A 25,000-nucleotide genomic window follows, 5' to 3' on the forward strand; every position below is an offset into this window, starting at 1 on the left:
TCAGAGAGTGGAGGAGAGGGAGGAACAAGCCCAGAATCATCCAAGGTAGAGTTTTTAGCAAAGGTTTGAGCAAAGAGTTCAGCTTTAGAAATAGATGTGATAGCAGTGGTGCCATCTGGTTGAAATAAAGGAGGGAAAGAAGAAGAAGCAAAGTTATTGGAGACCTAACACAAATATTATACAATTCTCTGGTTTGTATCACTTACAGCTGTGGACTCCAATACCAGCAGCATTTAACAAACAAATGACACATGACACCCAGACACACACAACCTACAACAGTATACTTCACTTTGGCAGAGAACAGGGAGGAGAGAACAGTGTCTGCTCCAACCCAAACAGTCTGTGTACAAATAATGGACTACCAAACAAGGCAGGACTGCATGCAAAGTCACACTCCACACACAGGAGTGGGAGGAAACAGGGCCACACATGCTCTTCACACAGTATCTAAATTCGCAAAGATCACAGCCTCCTGTAGGGCCCAAATAATACCCAATACAATAAGGCACCACACAATTACCCCACTCATAGGTATAAATCAAATAAGCCCTCCCTATTCACACCTCACAACACCTAACTGCACATCCAGTCTGTTTGATATCTTGCCTGCTACTATGGTAGTGAGCATGAGAGAGTCCGTAGGCTTGTTCCTCTCTCTCCTCCACACTCTGAGTACTTCATGCTACCTATTAAAATTCTTCGCAATGATGTTTTCCATGCCCTTGCTGGCCTAAACCCTCAGAAGGCTTATGGACCTGATGGGGTCCCTCCTATTGTTCTCTGAAACTGTGCCTCCATGCTTGCACCTTGCCTAGTCAAACTCTTTCAGCTCTGTCTGTCAACATCTACCTTTCCTTCCTGCTGGAAGTTTGCCTACATTCAGCCTGTTCCTAAAAAGGGTGACCGTTCTAATCCCTCAAACTACCGTCCTATTGCTTTAATTTTCTGCCTATCTAAAGTTTTTAATCTATCCTCAACAGGAAGATTCTTAAACATCTATTACTTCACAACCTTTTATCTGATCGCCAGTGTGGGTTCCGTCAAGGCCGCTCTAGTGGTGATCTCCTGGCTTTCCTTACTGAGTCTTGGTCATCCTCTTTTAGAGATTTTGGTGAAACTTTTGCTGTTGCCTTGGACATATCAAAAGCTTCTGATAGAGTCTGGCACAAAGCTTTGATTTCCAAACTACCCTCCTACACCTTCTATCCTTCTCTCTGTAACTTCATCTCAAGTTTCCTTTCTGACCGTTCTATTGCTGCTGTGGTAGACGGTCACTGTTCTTCTCCTAAATCTATTAACAGTGGTGTTCCTCAGGATTCTGTCCTGTCACCTACTCTCTTCTTATTATTCATTAATGATCTAAACCAAACTTCTTGTCCTATCCACTCATACGCTGATGATACCATCGTGCACTTTTCCACGTCTTTTCATAGACGTCCAACCCTTCAGGAAGTAAACATTTCATGCAGGGAAGCCACAGAACGCTTGACTTCTGATCTTTCTAAAATTTCTGATTGGGGCAGAGCAAACTTGGTATTGTTGAATGCCTCAAAAACTCAATTCCTCCATCTATCAACTCGACACAACCTTCCAGACAACTATCCCCTCTTCTTCAATGACACTTCTACACTGAACATCCTTGGTCTGTTCTTTACTTATAATCCGAACTGGAAACTTCACATCTCATCTCTAGCTAAAACAGCTTCTATGAAGTTAGGCATTCTGAGACGTCTCTGCCAGTTTTTCTCACCCCTCTAGCTGCTAACTCTGTACAAGGGCCTTATCCGTCCATGTATGGAGTATGCTTCACATGTCTGGAGGGGTTCCACTCATACTGCTCTTCTAGACAGGGTGGAATCAAAAGTTTTTTCGTCTCATCAACTCCTCTCCTCTAACTGACTGTCTTCAGCTTCTCTCTCATCGCCGCAATGTTGCATCTCTAGCTGTCTTCTACCGCTATTTGCATGCTAATTGCTCTTCTGATCTTGCTAACTGCATGCCTCCCCTCCTCCCGCGGCCTCACTGCACAAGACTTTCTTCTTTCTCTCACCCCTATTCTGTCCATCTCTCTAATGCAAGAGTTAACCAGTATTCTCAATCATTCATCCCTCTCTCTGGTAAACTTTGGAACTCCCTGCCTGCTTCTGTATTTCCATTTTCCTATGACTTGAATTCCTTCAAGAGGGAGGTTCCAAGACACTTATCATTCAATTTTTGACTACCGCTCTGGACCCTTTTATGAGACTGGGATTTCAGTGGGCATTTTTTTTTTTTTAATGGATTTTTGTTGCCCTTGGTTAGTGTCCCTCCTACATAAAAAAAAAAAAAAAATACATAAAAGAAAAAGTTCCTGCGACGCCAGACACAGGGCAGGGGTTAGGAAGGGAAGTGGAGAACTGTTGGGGGGTGGGGGGGTTAGAGGCCCAGCTGCCCTTGCCCTCACTCATTGCATTTCGATCTCTCTCTCCCAAACTAAACATTATGTTACAAAAAATCAAAGGGGATTTATTTGGAGGGCTGGCTGAAAATTTATTATACTGTAAGGGAGAGCAACTCTTCAACTATATTATCTATTAAATACAACTCCCAGAAAGGAAAAAAAGTACGAAAATTAAATGAGGAAGGACAACTTCTAATTTCTATAACACAGCACTTCTCACTGTTACTCTCTCCTTCTTCTCTCTTCTCACTATTTCTTTCTCCTTCCTCTCTCTCTTCTATCTCACTGCACATAACAATGTAGCCAACAGAGGCATAGATATCAGACTTCCTGAAAGAGTTAACTCTTAAGAATGCCATTTATGTACTTGTTAATGCTTAGAAAGATGTAATAAGTCATTATTAGAAAATGCCTGGCACAAACTTTGGCCTACAACAATGTTCAATGAAAATGAGCCTGTAGATGAAAACTTTGAAGGATCCTGCTTCACTAATGAGATGATGATATCAAACTTCATTGCTTATACCAAAAGAGTTGCAACAGAAAATGTAAAGATGTTAGAGTCTGCTGATATTAAAGAAGTACCGAATGTTGACTGATGCACACGTGCATCACTATGTCCCTACTTGGGACATAGTGGGACAACAATGGGTAATTCATTGGCCAAAAACTTATATATTTTATGGCAACAGAGGAAAATATGAAGGAACTTCTTGAGAATCCATTCTCCACCCAGACCTGATAGAATCCACCCAGTCCTTTTAAAGAATTGTGCAATATTGTTGTGTAAACCCCTGACTATAATATACAGAATCCCTCAGGTCTGGGTAATTATCCAAAGACTAGACAAGGGCAGATATAACACCCATCTTCTAAAAGGGAACCAGAACAGATTTCCTAAACTACTGCCCAGTAAGCCTAACCTATTAACCTGTAAGATCCTACATAAGATAATTAGGAAAGAAATACAGTAAACCCTAGTTATACCAGACTAATAGGGGCGAAGCCACTGACATTAAAGGCAAAAATCCAATAAAAGCGATAGTGAGTTGGTCAGGAGTGCCACAACTTCTAACCCCCCCCCCCCCTCTCTCTCTCTCTCTCTCTCTCTCTCTCTCTCTCTCTCTCTCTCTCTCTCTCTCTCTCTCTCTCTCTCTCTCTCTCTCCTTCACCATGAACAGGATTTTCTGCCTAGCAGTGTGAGTGGGAGAGGGAGGGGGAAAGATACCATCTTGATAAAAAGCGGTAAGCAGTCAGGAGCACCACAACCTCTAATAACATCTGCTGGTGCAAGACTGAGGTAGAAGCAGTGTGTGGGTGCCAGGGTTGTGCTCTGATCCAGCCCAAATTATTATACATTAATGTGAAAATTATGACATTTTTTTCTATATATTATGGCATAGTGTATGGTACACAATATATGGCAGGTGGCAGACAAACACCAAATGATGACAGAAATACCATAATTATGGCAGACAGTGCAACCCTGATCAGTGCAGTTTGCAGTCATCACCACCGCCATCACCCACAACCTCCCTCCCTTCCTCCCTCACTCACTTCCTCACTGCCACTGCCACTTAACAGGCTTTCTTACCAGGATGAGCTCCACTAGAAGGGAGCTTCAAACATGCCAACATGCCACAGTATAATAAAATATTTGTGATGATGACAAACATGTATCTTATGTAAAATACTGTGGAATATGTATTGTAAGCATTTAGTGAATTATCAATAATAATACATAGTTAATATTCAGGTCACTGGCCAGACGTTCTGCCTCATTTACTAATATTTATCTGGTAAATCCGATGAATGGTACATAAGTCATACATGTCCGTTAAATCTGGAAATCTGCTATAACGGGCTTCGGTATAACAAGGATTTATTGTAGTACCTATCTTGAGTACCCATCAGCATGGCTTTAGGTCTGTAATGTCCTGCCTTACTCAATTACTGAGATATTTCATGGATTTCAAGGATGCACTTGATGAAAGTGACTGTTTTGATTGATGTAATCTACTATGACTGCAAAAAGGCTTTTGACAATCACCTACAAACGACTTCTCACTAAGCTAAAGCAGGCTGGTACTGAAGGTCAAGTGGATCAAAAATTTTCTGGAAAAAGAGAACAGAGGGTGGCTATCAAGTCACATTCTAGTTGGTGACAAGTGTGGAGTGGCATTCCTCAGCACAGAGTACTTGGGCCAACTGTTCCTAAAATTTGTAAATAACTTACTTATTGAAGTCCAGTCTACTGGAAAACTATTTACAGATGACAATAAACTATACAGGAGGATCAAAGGCCCAAACAGCACAACCATCCTACAAAAATACCTGCACACACTTCATGAGTGGAGCAACATGTGGTTACTTAAATTCAATGAAGACAAGTGCAAGGCCATGCACATAAGGAGAGCCAGTAATAGCCACCAGTACCACCTTAGCTCCAGCCACCTATCAGAAACAACAAGAAAGAAAGATCTTGGACTCCTTTTAACTTCAGATATGAAGCCCAACACTCAGGTAGCCAAGGCAGCAGCTTCCACTAACTCTGTGATGGGGAAGATCAAGAGGAGCTTCACTTGTCTGGACAAAGAAGTAATGCTCCCGTTATACAAATCTTTGGTACATCCCCAGCTAGAATTTGCAGTTCAGGCTTGGTGCCCATACACAAGGAGCAACATCAATGTACTGGAAATGGTACAAAAGAGAGCCACCAAGCTTGTTCCCACACTGGCACATCTGTCCTACAAGAACCGTCTGGCAAGTCTTGGTCTCACTACCTTGCAAAATGAGACACAGGAGAGGAGATATGATAGAGGCTTTTAAGATTCTCAAGGGATACAACAGAGTGGGGAATCACACTAGCTACCTAAAACCCAGCAATTCCAGACTGGAGAACAGGACACAGTCTTAAGCTACAAAAACCAAGGCACTGCATCACAGACAGGATTGGCATTAAAAAAATAAATAAATAAAAAATAATAGTAATACATAAATAAATACGTCAAATATTATTATTATATTTTTTACATAAATTTATTTCTATATCATATTCATAAATAAAGTCTACATATGTACATATACATAAAAAATGTGAAAGTAGTCAAGCCTGATCCATTCATTTCCTGTACAGTACAAGTTAACACAGGCTCTGTCCAACCGAACCAACCTGTATCAGCATGACCTAACCAAATGTCTGTTCTTCATTAATAGAAAGTGTCAAAATCTTTCACGATCTAACTCCCCTCATGACTTTTGGCATCTAGCCAAAAACATCTCCAACAAATTTGCTTCTTCATCTTTCCCTCCTTTATTTCAACCTGATGGCACCACTGCCATCTCACCTATTTCTAAAGCTGAACTCTTTGCTCAAACCTTTGCTAAAAATGCTACCTTTCATGATTCAGGGCATGTTCCTCCCTCTCCTCCACCCTCTGACTACTTCATGCTACTTATTAAAATTCTTCATAGTGATGTTTTCCGTTCCCATGCTGGTCTAAACCCTCTGAGGGTTTATGGAACTGATGGGGTTCCTCCTATTGTTCTCAGAAACTGTGCCTCTGTGCTTGCACCTTGCCCAGTCAAACTCTTTCAACTCTGTCTATCAACATCTACCTTTCTTTCTTGCTGGAAGTCTGCCCAAATTCAGTCTGTTTCTAAAAAGGGTGATTATTCTAGTCCCTAAAACTACCATCATATTGCTTTAATTTCCTGCCTCCTTAAAATTTTAAATCTACTTGCCACTGTTCTTCTCCTAGATCTATTAACAGTGGTGTTCCTCAATGTTCTGTCCTTTCACCTACTCTCTTCCTATTATTCATCAATGATCTTCTAAACCAAACTTCTTGTCATATCTACTCCTATGCTGATGATACCACCCTGCACTTTCCTATGTCTTTTCATTGACATCCAACCCTTCAGGAAGTATATAAACAGTTCTCACGGGGAAGCCACATAATGCCCGACTTCTGATCTCTCTAAAATTTCTGACTGGGGCAGAGCAAACTTAGTATTGTTCAATGCCTAAAAAATTCAATTCCTCCATCTATCAACTCAATACAATCTTCCAGACAACTATCCCCCTCTTCTTCAGTGACACTTAAATATCTCCCTCTTCTATATTAACATACTCAGTCTGTCCTTTACTTATAAAATAAACTGGAAACTTCACATCTCATCTCTAGCTAAAACTGCTTCTGTGAAGTTGGGCATTCTGAGTCATCTCCACCAGTTTTTTTCATCCCTCAGCTGCTAACTGTACAGGGGCCTTATCCATCCGGATATGGAATATGCTTCACATGCATGGGTGGGTTCCACTCATACCTCTTTTAGAAAGGGTAGAATCAAAAGCTTTACATCTTATTAACTCTCCTTTGACTGACTTTGGCCTCTCTCAATGTTGCAGCTCCTGCTATCTTCCACTATTTTCATGCCAACTGCTTTTCTGATCTTGCTAACTGCATGCTTCCCATTCTCCTGTGGCTTCACTACACAAGATGTTCTTCTTTCTCTCACCACTATTCTGTTCACCTCTCTAATGCAAGAGTTAACCAGTATTCTCAATCATTCATTCCTTTCTCTGGTAAACTCTGGAACTCCCTGCCTGCTTCTGTACTTCTACCTTCCTATGATTTGAACTCTTTTAAGAGGGAGGTTCCAAGACACTTATTCTGTAACTTCTGACTACCACTTCTGCCTTTGTTTAGGGACCAGCACTTCAGTGGGCCTTTATATATATATATATATATATATATATATATATATATATATATATATATATATATATATATATATATATATATATATATGTATATATATATATATATATATATATATATATATGATATTTTTGTTGCTCTTGGCCAGTGCCCCTCTTACATGAAAAAAAAAAAATCAGTTTCACTCTGATTACATTTTAATTGTTTATTTAAACTGATTTACATATAAATAAGGAATAAACAAAAAAAAAAAAATTAAACCTAAAAAAAAAAAATTAAACCCCCAAAAAACAATAAAACAAAAAAAATTAAACCCAGGTTTTTTTTTCCAACCCAGATATTTTTTTATTTATTTATTTATTTTATTTATTTTTTTTTATCAAGAATCATCAGCGAGTGGAACAATTTGCCCTAAGAAGTTATCACAAGCAACAGTGTTAATACTTTTAAAAATCATTATGACCGGCGTGTTCTGAGTTTTGTGAGTAGGGCACCCTTTATGAGCCCTAGTTCCATTGCCTCTTTTGTTATCACTAGGTAAGCTTTAAATGACTTTAATGTTAATTTCTTGTACAAGAATGATTTTATCTCCTCACAAAAAGAATATGAAACGTCACCTATAATTTACATGACAACCCCCAAAACAATTCATCAAAATGTTCGCAGAAAGCATGTTGACAAAGGCAGCGCTCCCACATTTGGTCCACTGAGGTCGACTAATGGCTCAGTTGCAATTGTCATCAAATGGCCTAGGTTTTTGTTGAAAGCTTTGCTTGTCTTTATAATGGCAATTATGCCCTGCTCCACACCCAACATGAGATAGCCTAACTGAACATGTGAACATATCACATGAACCTTTCACTATTAGATTCCAACTGGTTCAACTGGTATGGGTTCAGATGGTATCACCCACAATTGCTCAAGTCCTGACCTGCTCTAACCAAGGCTTCCTCTTAATTAGATCATGGTATGTTTCTCACTGAATGGGAAAAAATCAAGTATAATTCGGATTTTTAAAAAGACTCACATCTACCACTAAATTAAAAAAAACTATCACCCTTACGTGTATTTCCTGTAAATCATTAGCACGTCAATGTTTCACTGATTACCTTAAAAGGGTCAATAATCTTTTATCTCAGGACTAATCTGGCTTCAGGAGAGGAAGATCAATTATTACGGTATTATTATACAAATGCACCCGTCTCACGGAAAAAAAAAGTTCTCAGTTAAGTACTTGGGGTCAGATATAATTATATTAGTGGTGTGTATCTTTACCGCCAATAATGTATCGTTCCCGATACATTATTTTTATTAAATTAACCATCAAGGTAGGTTACATTAGGTTTAGTTTGATTAGGTTTTGTTAGTGTTCTTTTTTATGAATTTCTGCTTAGTTACGTGTCAGGAAGGGGGTTAAAATATAACCCCCCCACCCCATACTGGAAACTAGACATGTAGTTACATCTGGTGATGGTATTATATGGAAATAATAATAATAATAATGGTAAATTTATACAAGTACACCCGTTTAACACCTTCAGACGGAACATTTTTCTATTTTCTTATATATATATATATATATATATATATATATATATATATATATATATATATATATATATATATATATATATATATATATATATATATATATATATATATATACACATATATATATATATATATATATATATATATATATATATATATATATATATATATATATATATATATATATATATATATATATATATATATATATATATATACTCGTATATATATATATATATACACATATATATATATATATATATATATATATATATATATATATATATATATATATATATATATATATATATATATATATATATATATATATATATATAAATGCGGCGAATTCATTCAAGGCACATTAAAATCGGTAAATTTATAGTTTAAGCCAATGTCCCCAATCTCTACCCACGGCCCCCCAATCCCTCAAGCAAGCTTGGGGGCCTGTGGGGAACCTAACCTAACCTAACCTGCCCGCGCAGCTTATGGGTACTTATAGAGACTTCCTATTGGTGCAACTCGTGGTGTTAAGTGGTGGTAGCACGTGATTGGCCCGAGGAATTATAGACACAGTGATCCTATCCAGCAGCTACCCACAATTCAAAGCATTAAACAACTGAAGTTCAGGCAACAATACACCATTTATGTTTACCTGTGGACTTAGAAAAAGTTGAGAGCGCTGTGCATTCCCAGGCCTATTGTGGCGTTATTATTAATTTCCGACAAGTAGTGTAATCATTATAAATGATGTGAACAAACAAAAGGTAGGTTATTACCACGTAGTGTGTAATGGCTTAAACTATAATAAAACCTTAAAATCTATCAAATTATGTCGTTTCGTTCGCAAATGTTAAAAAGGGTGAACTTATATAAATTTACCATTATTACTTCCATATACCATCACGTTGCTAATTGGTACACGGCTCTTCGTGCCGTCCTTCTCTCACACAGCAGTAGGTGTCGCGTTTTGCAGGTGACTGAGCAGTCTTGGTAAAAGTAAGACTTGCCGTTTGATACCTATACGTATACTTAGGTCCCCCAGATGTGAAAGTACATGCAACTTACGATGCGATGACTCTCTAGAAAATAACCAGTTTGTTTTAGCAGATTCCACGACATCCAGACAGTGAAATGTAAATATCACCCTTGTTGTGCACGCTTAGGAGCCGGAGCATTACAGACAAACAGGCAGCCCTCGGCAGAAACCTGTCCGCCATGATGGTTGACCTGAAGACGGCGTCATCATGGCCCGCGCAGTACGTTCTTCACTGTATTATATTCGCCTTTGTAATATGTTTGGCGGTAGTTTAACTAAATTGTTTAAGACTCAGATATTATAGATGGCTGCATACTCCATTGTGTTTAATATTGAAAATAACAATACAAATACATCAAACTAATTATTTTAAATGAATGTTCTCTCTCTCTCTCTCTCTCTCTCTCTCTCTCTCTCTCTCTCTCTGGAGAAGCTCACATAACTATATCATCGTTATAAGTGATAGTCGTATTACATGATGGTATGAATCATATGATAGGCGCACCTCAGGAGTCACGAAAGCCTTTTCTCCAAAGTGGCATACAGGCGGGACAGGAGATGAGGCACGCCACGTGTCACTCCACCCAGATGAATTTCAGTTATGCTTTTATATGTACTTATATGTTTACTTCATGCAAAATAATTTAAGCTATGAAGTAGAAACTGATGTGAATAAACTTGAAGAGGCAAGAAACTTGAGACTAATGCTTACATAGTGTGGTGAATAAATGTAAATAACTTTTTTTTTTTTTTCAATACAAAGCTGGTTTAAAAGTAAAGAGGTAGGGGAGTTTGTCATTACCATCACCTTCTATGAGTCTACTACAGGGCCTAACAAACCTCTGCTCATGTATATCTGGTGTGATCAATGAAGGAATGTGAGGTTCATGGTTGGGCGGTAAAACCAATATTACACCAAGCTGGCTTTAAGCTGTCTTGGCGGGCTTTCCTGCCCCCTCTTATACACTTCAAAACATCGAGAAATTGTTCTGAAGGTAAAAGTAATCCCTAGCCATGACGTAGGAGCCCTATAGTCAGCCACCCAGGGACTGAACCCTTAACCAGAACCATCGCCTTGTCGGGACCACAATGGCCGTCAGGTCCTACAGTCATTAAGGGATACTTAAATTAATGATGTTAGAGCTGGTGGGGTAGGTCTGTAATGGGACAGAAAAGCAATATTTCAAGGACAACCCATCTCTTCGCGCACGCACTTGTGTGTGCGAGTAAGGTCATAGTGTATACTGTACAAGCTTGCCATATTTTGTGCCAGCAACAATATAGTGCCATTTATCTATAAAAAAAAAAAAAAAAAAACGTATTTCACGCAGCAGTTACAAGTGTTTTACTGTAAAGTTACGAATAAGCTGAGAAAATGCTTATTGAGCGTTCGGAATAAATACTAGTGTAAATCTTTGTATGATAATGATATGATATGATAAAAATCAACCTTGTAAATGAATTAGTGACAGAGAGAAGGCTCAAATTTATTACACAAACGGATCAGACATGCCTTTTCACCATATATATATATATATATATATATATATATATATATATATATATATATATATATATATATATATATATATATATATATATATATATAGCAGAAGACACCTGCCGAAACGATAATTACTCCCAGTGAGGTCTAAGGCACTGTTCAGGGGGTGCTGTAAACTTATCATTAAACCCAGCTGTGACCTCACTGAACGTTTCCCTCTGTGTCTCACAACACAAGGGAGCAGTCAGAGCCTGCCCTCTAAAGACAATTCTCTTCCTCCACACAAAACTGCAAGCACCTAATAACACACACACACCCTTCACTCAAAAATTTCAAAATTATCATGGCAACTCCTACACCAGCCTCGGAGTCCCCATCTGGAGAGGGGACCATAAATGTCCCCAGGTCGGACTGCCTTTCTGTCAACGACCCTAAGTGTCTTGACACCCCCCTAAACTTTTTCTTCATTAACTTCTGCAACATTCGTGGTCTAAGATATAATTTTCAATCTGTAGAACACCACCTCTCCTCTTCTAAACCTCATCTTCTTTTCCTCACTGAAACTCAGGTGTCTGAAGCAACTGACAGTAGCCCCTTTTCTATTCCCTCCTACTCTCTCTATCCTCATTTTCGATCCAAAGCTGGATGTTTCGTTTATGTGCGCAATGACTGAACCTACTCTCGTGTCCACGTTCTTGAATCTTCCGAGTTTTCCACCATCTGGCTACGACTACAGTATCACTCTCAAACTAAATTAATCTGTGTTGTATACCTCTCACCTAACTCCTCTGACTATAAGAAATTCTTTGACTACTTAACTTCCAAAGCGGAGCACATTCTGACCCTCTTCCCTTTTGCAGAGATCTCCATTCTTGGAGACTTCAATGTTCACCACCAGCTTTGGCTTTCCCCTCCCTTCACTGACCATCCTGGTGAACTAGCCTTCAATTTTGCTATCCTCCACGACCTAGAGCAATTGGTGCAACACCCTACTCATATTCCTGACCGTCTTGGAGATACACCCAACATTCTTGACCTTTTCCTGACATCTAATCCTTCTCCTTATGCTGTTACGCTTTCTTCCCTGTTGAGCTCCTCCGATCACAATCTCATATCTGTATCTTCTCCTATCGCTCCAATCCCTCCTCAGGATCCTCCTAAGCGAAGGTGCCTCTAGCATTTTGCCTCTGCTAGTTGGGGGACCTGAGGAGGTATTTTGCTGATTTTCCTTGGAATGACTACTGCTTCCGTGTCAGAGACCCGTCTTTGTGTGCTGAGCGCATAGCAGAGGTAATAGTGTCTGGCATGGAGGCGTACATCCCTCACTCTTTTTCTTGACCTAAATCTTCCAAACCTTGGTTTAACACAGCTTGATTTCATGCTATACTTGATAGAGAGGTGTCCCACAAAAGGTACTTAAGCCTTCCTTCACCAGAATCTCATGCACTTTATATTTCTGCCCGGAACCATGCCAAGTCTGTTCTCCAACTAGCCAAAAACTCCTTCATTAACAGAAAGTGTCAAAACCTTTCAAGATCTAACTCCCCTCGTGACTTCTGGCATCTAGCCAAAAAATATCTCCAATAACTTTGCTTCTTCTTCCTTCCCTCCTTTATTTCAACCAGATGGTACCACTGCTATCACATCTATTTCTAAAGCTGAACTCTTCGCTCAAACCTTTGCTAAAAACTCTACCTTGGACGATTCTGGGCTTGTTCCTCCCTCTCCTCCACCCTCTGACTACTACATGCTACCTATTAAAATTCTACGCAATGATGTTTTCCATGCCCTTGCTGGCCTAAACCCTCAGAAGGCTTATGGACCTGATGGGGTCCCTCCTATTGTTCTCCGAAACTGTGCCTCCGTGCTTGCTCCTTGCCTAGTCAAACTCTCTCAGCTCTGTCTGTCAACATCTACCTTTCCTTCCTGCTGGAAGTTTGCCTACATTCAGCCTGTTCCTAAAAAGGGTGACCGTTCTAATCCCTCAAACTACCGTCCTATTGCTTTAATTTCCTGCCTATCTAAAGTTTTTGAACCTATCCTCAATAGGAAGATTCTTAAACATCTATCACTTCACAACCTTCCATCTGATCGCCAGTATGGGTTCCGTCAAGGCCGCTCTACTGGTGATCTTCTGTCACTCCTTACTGAGTCTTGGTCATCCTCTTTTAGAGATTTTGGTGAAACTTTTGTTGTTGCTGTGGACATATCAAAAGCTTTTGATAGAGTCTGGCATAAAGCTTTGATTTCCAAACTACCCTCCTACGGCTTCTATCCTCTCTGTAACTTCATCTCAAGTTTCCTTTCTGACCGTTCTATTGCTGCTGTGGTAGACGGTCACTGTTCATCTCCTAAAACTATTAACAGTGGTGTTCCTCAGGGCTCTGTCCTGTCACCCACTCTCTTATGATTCATTAATGATCTAAACCAAACTTCTTGTCCTATCCACTCCTACGCTGATGATACCACCCTGCACTTTTCCACGTCTTTTCATAGACGTCCAACCCTTCATGAGGTAAACATTTCATGCAGGGAATCCACAGAACGCTTGACTTCTGATCTTTCTAAAATTTCTGATTGGGCAGAGCAAACTTGGTATTGTTGAATGCCTCAAAAACTCAATTCCTTTATCTATCAACTCGACACAACCTTCCAGACAACTATCCCCTCTTCTTCAATGACACTCAACTGTCCGCCTCTTCTACACTGAACATCCTCGGTGTGTCCTTTACTTATAATCTGAACTGGAAACTTCACATCTCATCTCTAGCTAAAACAGCTTCTATGAAGTTAGGTGTTCTGAGACGTCTCCGCCAGTTTTTCTCACCCCCCAGCTGCTAACTCTGTACAAGGGCCTTATCCGTCAATGTATGGAGCATGCTTCAGCTTCATGCTGGGGGGGTTCCACTCATACTGCTCTTCTGGGCAGGGTGGAATCAAAAGCTTTTCGTCTCATCAACTCCTCTCCTCTTACTGACTGTCTTCAGCCTCTCTCTCACCGCCGCAATGTTACATCTCTAGCTGTCTTCTACCGCTATTTTCATGCTAACTGCTTTTCTGATCTTGCTAACTGCATGCCTCCCCTCCTCCCACGTCCTCGCTACACATGACTTTCTTCTTTCTCTCACCCGTATTCTGTTCACCTCTCTAACGCAAGAGTTAACCAGTATTCTCAATCACTCATCCCTTTCTCTGGTAAACTCTGGAACTCCCTGCCTGCTTCTGTATTTCCACCTTACTGTGACTTGAATTCCTTCAAGAGGGAGGTTTCATGACACTTATCCATCAATTTTTGACTGCTGCTTTGACCCTTTTATGGGACTGGCATTTCAGTGGGCATTTTTTTTTAATTGGATTTTTGTTGCCCTTGGCCAGTGTTCCTCCTACAAAAAAAAAAATATATAGATAAAAAAAAAATTATATATATATATATATATATATATATATATATATATATATATATATATATATATATATATATATATATATATATATATATATATATATATATATATATTTTCTCTCTCTCTCTCTCTCTCTCTCTCTCTCTCTCTCTCTCTCTCTCTCTCTCTCTCTCCTTTTTATGTGGGAGGGGCACCGACCAAGCGCAATAAAAAAAAAAAAATGTCCACTGAGATGTCGGTCCTCAAAGAGAGTCAAGGGCGGTCATAAAAAAAAAAACTAAAGGATAAGTATTTTGAAATTTCCCTCTTGAAAGAGTTCAAGTCATAGGAAGGAGAAAATACAGAAGCAGGCAGGGAGTTCCAGAATTTACCAGAGAAAGGGACGAATGATTGAGAATACTGGTTAACTCTTGCATTAGAGAGGTGGACAGAATAGGGGTGAGAGAAAGAAAAAAATCTTGTGCAGCGAGGCACAGCGAGGAGAGAGGAGGATAGATATACAGTTAGCAAGATCAGAAGAGCAGTTGGCATAAAAAATAGTGGTAGAAGATAGCAAGAGATGTTTTGTATGTGTGTGTGTGTGTGTGTGTGTGTGTGTGTGTGTGTGTGTGTGTGTAATATTTGGGATGTCCTTATTGTTATTGACCATTCCGTATTGGGTAGAACTGGTTTTATCCGCAATTTGTGTCTAATTGCCGTGAAATGTGAAACAGACAGATAGACAAAGACAGACATGATACGCAGACAGACAAAGATCCCTTAAAATTACGAGTATATAGATAAGCGACACTCACCACCGAGTAGTCCTCGGAGCCTTCCCTCCAGCCACCCACAGCCAGCAGTGTCTTCAGCTTTGGGTTCTTTTCCTTAAGCTTCACAAACCTGTCGAAGGCACAATAGTGTCCTCCGTCCTCATCTGGGCACAGCTCATTCCAGGGATCCAGCACCTGAGGGAGACACGGACGCAAGCACGAATTAAGATCATGGTTAGAAATCGAATAACACACCACAACCAGTCCCACTTTGGTTTATATTTTTCCTCAGTCATAGGTCCTTTGATTTGCTGACAGAGGAGACACTGCTTTCTACCTTTTACCAGAGAGAGTAGAATCAGGCAAGCTTCTTTGGTCTACAAAAGACTTATACATCGGTACAACCCTATCCCACACCGCCGACTCCACATTCGTCCTAGCCTCGCTTCTCACTATTACTTAATTCAGGTCTGGCTAGGTTAAGATACAGGTTAGGCTAGAGGTTAAATAAGTTTAGACTTGGTTAGGCTTAAAGTTAGTTAGTTAATTAAGCATATTCCTTATCCCCGTCATTATTGTTTGGACAAAGTTGGCGATTTTCCTCCCTCGTACAGAGTTACTCCTCACCCATTTCGGAAAAAAAAAAAAAAGGCAAGGAGGTGACAGGGCAAAGAGTTTGAGGTCAGCCGGCAAGCTAGTGGGGCGTGAGAAGGGCTGCGGGATAAATAAAGACGCCGGTCCTAACTTCGTCGTACAAGGGAAAACAGGGCAGGTCGAGCGCAGCAGCCGCCCGTTTGATTGATTGGCGGGGTGCAGGGGATTAGAGTCACGCCACCCTTCCCAATATCAATTCTGTTTAATGCCTTTTGAAATATCAACACTGCCGCGCACCGACTTTAAGGGAGGGTAGGGAGGGGGAGAGGAGAGGGGAGGGAACGGGACAGTGATGGGGAGGGGGTAATAGTTCAGGTGAGTGACAGGCGATGTGCGGATTCAGATCAAGTGTCAGCTATTTGCTTTTATTTTTCATTTATATTTAATTCGGCATTTTAATTCTTCACTGGTTTCATAAGGGCAGCCAATCTGTCTTAATTATGTAATGATTTTTAGCAAGTTCTTCTACACACACTAAGAAAAAAAGATGGATAAATAAAATAAATAAACAAATAAACAAGCGATAAAAAATTAAGTAAATAGATAAATACATAAATAACCGAATCCCTTCCACCCTCATAATTTGTACCTCCATTTATTCTGGTGAAAAGTCCTTCTCTCATATCCATCCAGATCACAATAACAACAATTGTCACTAGACCTGGATGGATATGAGGGAAGGACTGTTACTCATGTCAAGTCTTTCCATGCTTGCCGTAGCTTGTATTTTTGAGGACTCTCGTTGATTTAGCACATGCGGAGACCTTCATTTTCCCCATCAGTATTAACCAACATAAGGTGCTGTTTCGAGATGGCTTGAACTCCGTAGTCACCGTTCCTAATTTCCCTGCTAACTTAATTCCTTCATTCGTTTGTCCCTGATACGAACACAAAACTTCCTTCCTTTTCACCCTCATCTCGGGTATTCCGTAATATGTTAAACCTTTTAGGTGTGTGATATAAGTCTGTTGCTTATTTATTTACTTTTTTTTTTTTTCCAGATTCGTAGTTTCCAAGTACATTCTCTCAGCTCAAATCTCCGCTCAAGGTTTTTTTTCTTTTAACTTCTCTGTATATCCTGTAGAGTTTCATTGTGACTTGTTAACATTTCACGTAGTGGTGGCTCCCATGGCCTCATGTGTGTGTGTGTGTGTGTGTGTGTGTATGTGTGTGTGTGTGTGTCATTGCATATTGCGTGTTATCATTTTTTTTTTTTATCCTGTTCACTTGTTATCTCGGTTCGGTATTTCCTTCTGTGTTAATCTCGTCTTGATTTTTTTTTTTTTTGTATTTTTCCCCAACTTTCCTCTTACTTCAGTTGTGTATTTCCTCTTAGTTAATCCCTGTTGCTGGAAAGCCCCCTTTTACTACTTTGTTTTCCTCCTCACTGCGTATCTCTGTCGTTATTTCCTCCACCTCTGGTTTCCACGTCCATGAACATCATTACTCCTTCTACACTCCAGTACTTTTCCACGTATTATATAAAATAACTCTTCCTTTATACAGTATAGAGAAGAGAGAAAAGAACTGGAAAAGGTAAAGGTAATGAGAAGTTTAGGTAAGAGGAAGAGGTGTAGAAGATGAGGGAAGAAGTAAAGATAATGAGGTTTAGGTAAGAGGAAGAGGTGTAGAAGATGAGGGAAGAAGGCACAAGTTACAAGAAGGGAAAGGTGTAATAGATGAAGCGGAGGAAGAGATGATGAAAAATTTAAGAGAAATACAGATGAGGTAGAGGAAGAGAAAGAAGGACTAAAGAAGTATAGGAGAGAAGAGGGAGGAGTGAAGCAGAAAAGAAGAGATGAATAAAGAAACAAAGAATAACTGAAACACGTAGTGATGGAGGAAAACAGGACAAGAGCTGCTCAGTGCTCACCTCCATTTCCCAGGTAACGTTGCTGAGCCCCGTGAAGCTGAACACGACGTGGGTGCACAGGAAGGGGTCCACGTCCTCCACGTCAAACATGCCGTTGCCTGGCCGCCACCGAGCCCACGACGAGAAGTAACACACCAAATCATCTGAAGGTAAATACGAGTAATGAGCGATTTTCAGTTACTATATGTACATACAGTATCGTTATTTAGCATACATACACTAGCATTAATTATTACGTCCTCATTCGTCACACTGCCTTCACCTTCTCAGTCAAGTCGACAAAACACCTCCTCCCCAATGGTCCTTGCTCTTAGTTATTACTCACGCATTTTAACCACTACTCACGTCTCTCAGGAACAGCGCACCCTCAGCTGTTCCACTGTCTTTATTACACATGAACAGCTAATATTATTCATAGTCCGAATCATCAAGTACCTTCTTCCTCTCATGTTTAAAATTGATTTTTTGAATGTTATAAACCCTCAGCTTTCAATCTTCTTTCATTGGACATATTTTGAAAGGGAAGCATCAAGACGTCTAATGTAAAATCATGACGTGAATTCTTTTCTTATTATCTCTTGCTAGTAACTGCGGAAAATGTGGATTATTAACTTCAGAGTATTATCTTTTGATTCAAGGTTTAAAGTCACTATACATATTACGTGCTGATCTTCATTTCTTAACTCAGGTAGGTGAAGCACCGAACACCATCATAAAATCCTCTTCACAACCTAATTATTACCATATATTTACGACAGTGCATATCGTATATTTAGGGCAAACTGTAACCTGTAGTTTCACACAACCCTTTATTGTAAATAGAAACAATTAAATTGACAGACAGACCTAACTCTTTTTCTACCGTTCTGCTATCCACTAGCAAATCAGCAACACTGCAATGTAAATCAGTGACTGATAATTATCGAAGAAACAGACCACTGTTCATAGCAAAAAAAAAAAAAAAAAAAAAACGCAAGTATGTCTTTATCCAGCAAGCCTTCTGAATGTGAACCTTCATCTTTCTTAAAGAGGTATTTTCTGAAGCTTTCATCCTCACTGCCAGTCATCACAAAAATGTTAATCTTTGGTAAAGTCAAGGAGCGTGGCAGCGGCTGTCCACACATCTCAGTGACGGTGATCCTTATATAGCATTTAATGTTACAGAGTGCATTGAGACAAGAATCACTTTGTGATCACCATTCCCATGTGTCATTAAAAGCCCAATTTTTTTTAACGTATTTCCCTTACACCTGTGCTTGTGTTCATCTGCTCTGGGATCCAGAGCTACTCTGTTTTCCATTGCGACAATGGACACGAACACCTGCTTTACATACTGAGCTAATTCATAGGACACTTCACTTATTAGGTGAGACTTGAACATAGTGACATGATCCAAAAGGATTCGTGTACCACTACATGGGCGCCAGAGAGGCTGCATGCGGCGGCTTCCCGGGCTTGCTACTCACCCCCATAGCCCTGGATGGGGCTGGGCAGGGCAAGGGCTGCCACAAGAGCCACTGCCACAGCGACCGATAATCTGTACCGACACATGTTTCCAAGCTGCAGTGCTGCACGGAGTATGAATAAGCCTGTGGCTGTGCTAGCTTTAATAAGTACTGAGATGAAAGCATCTTATCAAGCAGATTGCAAGAACCGCCACATCACTATCCCTCATTAGAGTGCGGAGTGGCAACACCAGATGTAGATCAACCAGGTGCCGACGGCTCCAAATGAGCGTATCTGTGTCTCTAGGTTCTCAGTGTTTTCATGGCAGATTTCCAGGGTGAGACCAATACTTGTGGCATAAAGGGCTACATGCAATGAATGAAGAACCACTGTGAGATACCAGCATCCAAGAGTGTACCTGATATCACATAGTTCACTAATAAAACACCTATGTGAACACTTGCCCTATCATGAATGTATTACAGGTTAACATTTCAAGGTATATGATTATTTCCCTAAAGACAAAATTACATGGTATAAAAATTGTAATTATTTCTGTGCTACCGCATCTCGTAAGCAAATTAAAAATTTACTGCCGAAGCAAACACACACACACACACACACACACACACACACACACACACACACGGTGATGATCGCTACAATAATTTCAGGTAATACTTGCATCAAAAGGAACCAATCACTGCGGAGTAAAGGTAATCAACTAATTTCAGCCGTATTTTTTCCAGAGCTTGTTAAGAGTGTTTGGTCTGCCTGTAATAACACAGGTAGATAAGTAAGTACGTTTCAGAAGTAATGAGGACTGGGATCATTATGGTAACATCATCATCAACAATAATAATGATAGTGATAATAACACTGCTACAGTTGCTACTACTGCCATTGCTACTTTTGCTACTGCCACTGTTATTGCTGCTGCCGTTCTAGTAGATCACTACTACTACTATTACTACTACTACTATACTGATTAATTTACATCCATAATCTAATTCTCAATTGACTGACTGATTAAATTTTGAGCCATTCATAGAACGCCGTATTTTAAAGTTTCGGAGCTGCAACCATTGACTGAAATGTAATAGAAAACAACCTTGAGGCCAAAGATATACTGTAGTTGCAATAAAAAATCATAAAATGTTTATAACCTCCTCCACTAAGAAAGTTACCCCATGGCCTGTGGTGGAAACATACACCACAGCATCAGAAAGACCGGGAGGCACTCGACCAGCAAGTAGTGCATGGTCACGGGGACCCGACAGTCATCACAGCAGTTTGCACGTCCCCGGAACACGATGAAACCCAGGTGCAAGAAGGGGGTGACTCGTTTAAAGAGGACTCAATCCAATTATATTTTGCCGTCCTCCTGTAAGCACCTATGACCAAGTACGCAAAACCTTGGCTGTGATCTTCCCAATCTTAGAGGTGGACATTAACCTTCCTTGCTAGACAACGGCAGGATGCACTATTAAAAGAAATCTCTAGATCAAAGATAAGTACAGCAGTTTCTTGCGTTGTTCATGAAAGAGGAAGGTAGGTTTGTGATTCAGAAATTTATCTGTGCCAAGTTATAAAAATATATTTAAAAAAATACTTTAAAAATTCGGAACATTTATTTCACATGCACTGCCTTAACTTGTTATATATTATATAGTAAGAAGATATCATCACCATCAGCATCATCAGCCTCTGACTTAAATGCAGGATAAGGGACTCCCCATTATAAGGGAATATATTATTCTTGGACTCCCCATTATAAAGGAATATATTAATCTTTTCTAGAAAATGTCCCAAGAAAGTAAATATTATATGGCCGCCAGTGTGTCAGTGGGATGAGCACCACAGACAATGAGTTTTCCCAGAATTATACTGAAATAACATCCACTGTCTTCTCATTTCAACCTAAACACATATCTAAATATAGGCTCACCAGGCGTTATTATTCATTGCGCTCGCTGACTGCGAAATCAAATAACTCATTTATCATGCCAAATATTAATGTATTAATGAACTGATCATTCTCTCTCTCTCTCTCTCTCTCTCTCTCTCTCTCTCTCTCTCTCTCTCTCTCTCTCTCTCTCTCTCTCTCTCTCTCATATATATATATATATATATATATATATATATATATATATATATATATATATATATATATATATATATATATATATATATATATATATATATATATATATATATATATATATATATATATATATATATATATATATATATATATATATATATATATATATATATATATATATATATATATATATATATATATATATATCTTTATCTCCGTCTGTCTGTCTGTCTTTATGTGTGTGTGTGTGTGTGTGTGTGTGTGTGTGTGTGTGTGTGTGTGTGTGTGTGTGTGTGTGTGTGTGTGTGTGTGTGTGTGTGTGTGTGTGTGTGTGTGTGTGTGTGTGTGTGTGTGTGTGTGTGTGTGTGTGTGTGTGTGTGTGTGTGTGTGTGTGTGTGTGTGTGTGTGTGTGTGCGTGCGTGCGTGCGCGCGCGCGCGCGTCTGTCTGTCTAAGTTTGTGTCTGTCCCTCTCTCTCTCTCTCTCTCTCTCTCTCTCTCTCTCTCTCTCTCTCTCTCAACACGGGAACAAGAACAAAAATATCCACAAAAAGAAGAGAATAACTATATATCATCTTTTCCCACGTCTCTGTTCCTACCTGTAAACAAGTCAATGTCCTCCTCTGATCACCTGCTGGCGTTCGTTCCCTACGTAAAAACCAGCATCCTGGTAACACCATTTCTCGCCTCCCACCCCTTGCTGGCTCCCCTCGCCCACCCAATGCACAGGTGCGGCAAAGGACAAGAGTTCTCACAGAATTTGGTACTTATCTACGTAACTGGAGCACGTATACACATAAACGCACGCACGCACGGGAGTAAACGCACATACATGCTAAAACATACACGCACTTGTACTTACAGGCTGCTTGCACACACCCACCCGCCCACACACACACACACACACACACATAAGAACAGGTGGTAGTTTTCAAACGACACGCACAGTAATTAAGGGAACTACATAGGTGGCACGGACGAGGTCTTGCAGCCGGTGTCTATTTCGGTGTATCCTTTCAATTAGTGCGTGTGGGCACAGGTATAGAGCGCACCTGTCACCCGCACCACTACTTTAATTAACTCTCTGACTGCATTACTTTCTCCTCAAGCTTAATAAAATGCGCGGTGCAAGTTTAAAGTACAGTTTTGAAAGCCACCACTGACGGCAAATCAAATAGCAGAAACTTTTATTTTTTTTATTGCCTGTAGTTTCATTTTTTGCTCAGTCTAGTGTTATTCCAATGAGTTTCTCATACCAGTGTCTTCGAATGTTAATTTTTCATTAATACAAGAGGAGCAGAAACATACACGACTGATAAGCTGAGTGTGCTAATATGAAGACAGAGGCAGCCTGCACCACTCGGCAATCCGTACCTGCACACACCAGCTGGAGACTCCCAGGCGTGAGGCAATATTGTTAATTTCCATGAACTCCTTTCCTGTGAGCCAATCGTTGCCACATTAATGAGGTGCTGACACACTCTTCATCCGTCACCACAACACCTGCCTTGATTCAGGTCAGGCAGGTCACGAATAGCAAGGATGAGGCTATAACGAATCAGGAAGATAAAAATAATATGATGTTCAATATGACACCTAAAAACGTTGCTCGCAAAAACATGTTCATTATGATGTGCATTGCTGAGGTAAAAGTGGTTATGAGAGAGAGAGAGAGAGAGAGAGAGAGAGAGAGAGAGAGAGAGAGAGAGAGAGAGAGAGAGAGAGAGAGAGAGAGAGAGAGAGAGAGAGAGAGACTTTAAATAAACAACGACGATTAAAATACAAATCTGCAATAAGAAAACTTTACGAGTGTTGAAACTTAGACCTGAGGGTGCAAACATTTCCAGTCTTCGCAGCAGGAGGTTCCCCTATCGACATCTCCCTGGCGGGGAGGCAAAACCCCTTTGATCCCTATACAGCTTCGCTCCCTCGGCCTCAGAGTATCATTATAATCTAAGTATAACCTAACCTATATAGCGATCCCGCACCCCCACCCGCGACCCCCGCGTCTAATCTCGCCCCTTATCCAGGTCGAACACATAACGCACCTACATCAGGATCTTACAATAGACAATAACAATGCAACACCACATACCAGAGAATATTTCTGAAAACGCATAATCATAATTATAGGAGTGTGGTACGTGGACGCGAGCAGTAATTACGAGATGTATATTAATCTTGTCAACACTTCCGTCATGATGACACAAACCAAGCCGCCTAAACCAAGCGCTGCAGAATTTCCGTCTACGCTATTTTATATATATATATATATATATATATATATATATATATATATATATATATATATATATATATATATATATATATATATATATATATATATATATATATATATATATATATATATATATATATATATATATATATGTATATATATATATATATATATATATATATATATATATATATATATATATATATATATATATATATATATATATATATATATATATATATATATATATATATATATATATATATATATATATTATATAATCTTTTATTTATTATCATTTTTTTTTTTCAGCACGAAGCCTACGTAAGAGCTCGCTTTCATCAAGGTTTTCTTCATGTCAGGCAAACAGTAATGTGTACACACTGTGTTCACCGTGCAGCATGCATGAAAGTTCTACAGAAAAAAAAAAATGTAGTCTCACTCGTCGACATTACATCTGATGCTCTCCTCCGATTTTCGTGCCACCAAGTGCATACAAAAAAAAAAAAAAAAGACGATAGAAAACATAAAAAAAAAACACAACCATGCTTCCTCGCAACTGGCCTGCTGATGGATCGGCAGCGTGCGATTGGTCAGCGGCAAGACAAATGGTGTGAACTTCTGACATGTGGGTCATTATCGCGGCTCTGCTGGTACACCCACCATCTGCAACCCCGCGCTGATAAATGAACAAAATATGACTTTTTTTTTTCCATGAAACGAGTGCGCTGCTGCTGCCTCTGATGAATATATATTTTACTCTAAATGTCCAAGCAGTGTTCACATACTAACAAAAACACAATAAAAAATGCAATACAATAATTCGCTGTGTCTGTCAGCTTAAAAATGGGGCAACAAGATACGAGTAACAATGTCCGCGTAAGGAATCGTTGGGCAAGTCCCTGACCGCGTTGTGTTTACCTCCCATCCCAGAGTTCGGCGGGGAGTCTTGGCTGGGTCATCTAGTCAGCCGTGTCGTTATTTATACCTCGGGTTGCCTCAATAAAAAAAAAATAAATAAATAAAATAAATAAATAAATAAACAAATAAATAAATAACAAAAATAAATAAATAGATAAATAAAATAAAAATAAATAAAACAAAATAAAATAAAACAATGTGGGATGATCGGCCGTTGAAGTTCCTGGTGCTTAGCTGCCTCTGATACACAAATGTTACTTAAACTCGTTACCTTTCGTCCAGCTCAGTGTGTCACGTGGCCTTGCGGTGGGTGACAGTCAGGTAACAGTCACACAACAACCTGATGTGGAGA

General features: G+C 39.6%; 1 pseudogene; it reads right to left on the minus strand.

The window, feature by feature from the left end:
• The window catches only part of LOC135093310 (acidic mammalian chitinase-like), a 59,535-nt pseudogene extending 39,968 nt beyond the window's left edge, over window positions 1-19,567 (minus strand).
• Between the last annotated feature and the right edge of the window lie 5,433 nt (window positions 19,568-25,000).

Source organism: Scylla paramamosain, chromosome 3 (assembly GCF_035594125.1).
Source record: "Scylla paramamosain isolate STU-SP2022 chromosome 3, ASM3559412v1, whole genome shotgun sequence".
Taxonomy (NCBI): Eukaryota; Metazoa; Arthropoda; class Malacostraca; order Decapoda; family Portunidae; genus Scylla; species Scylla paramamosain.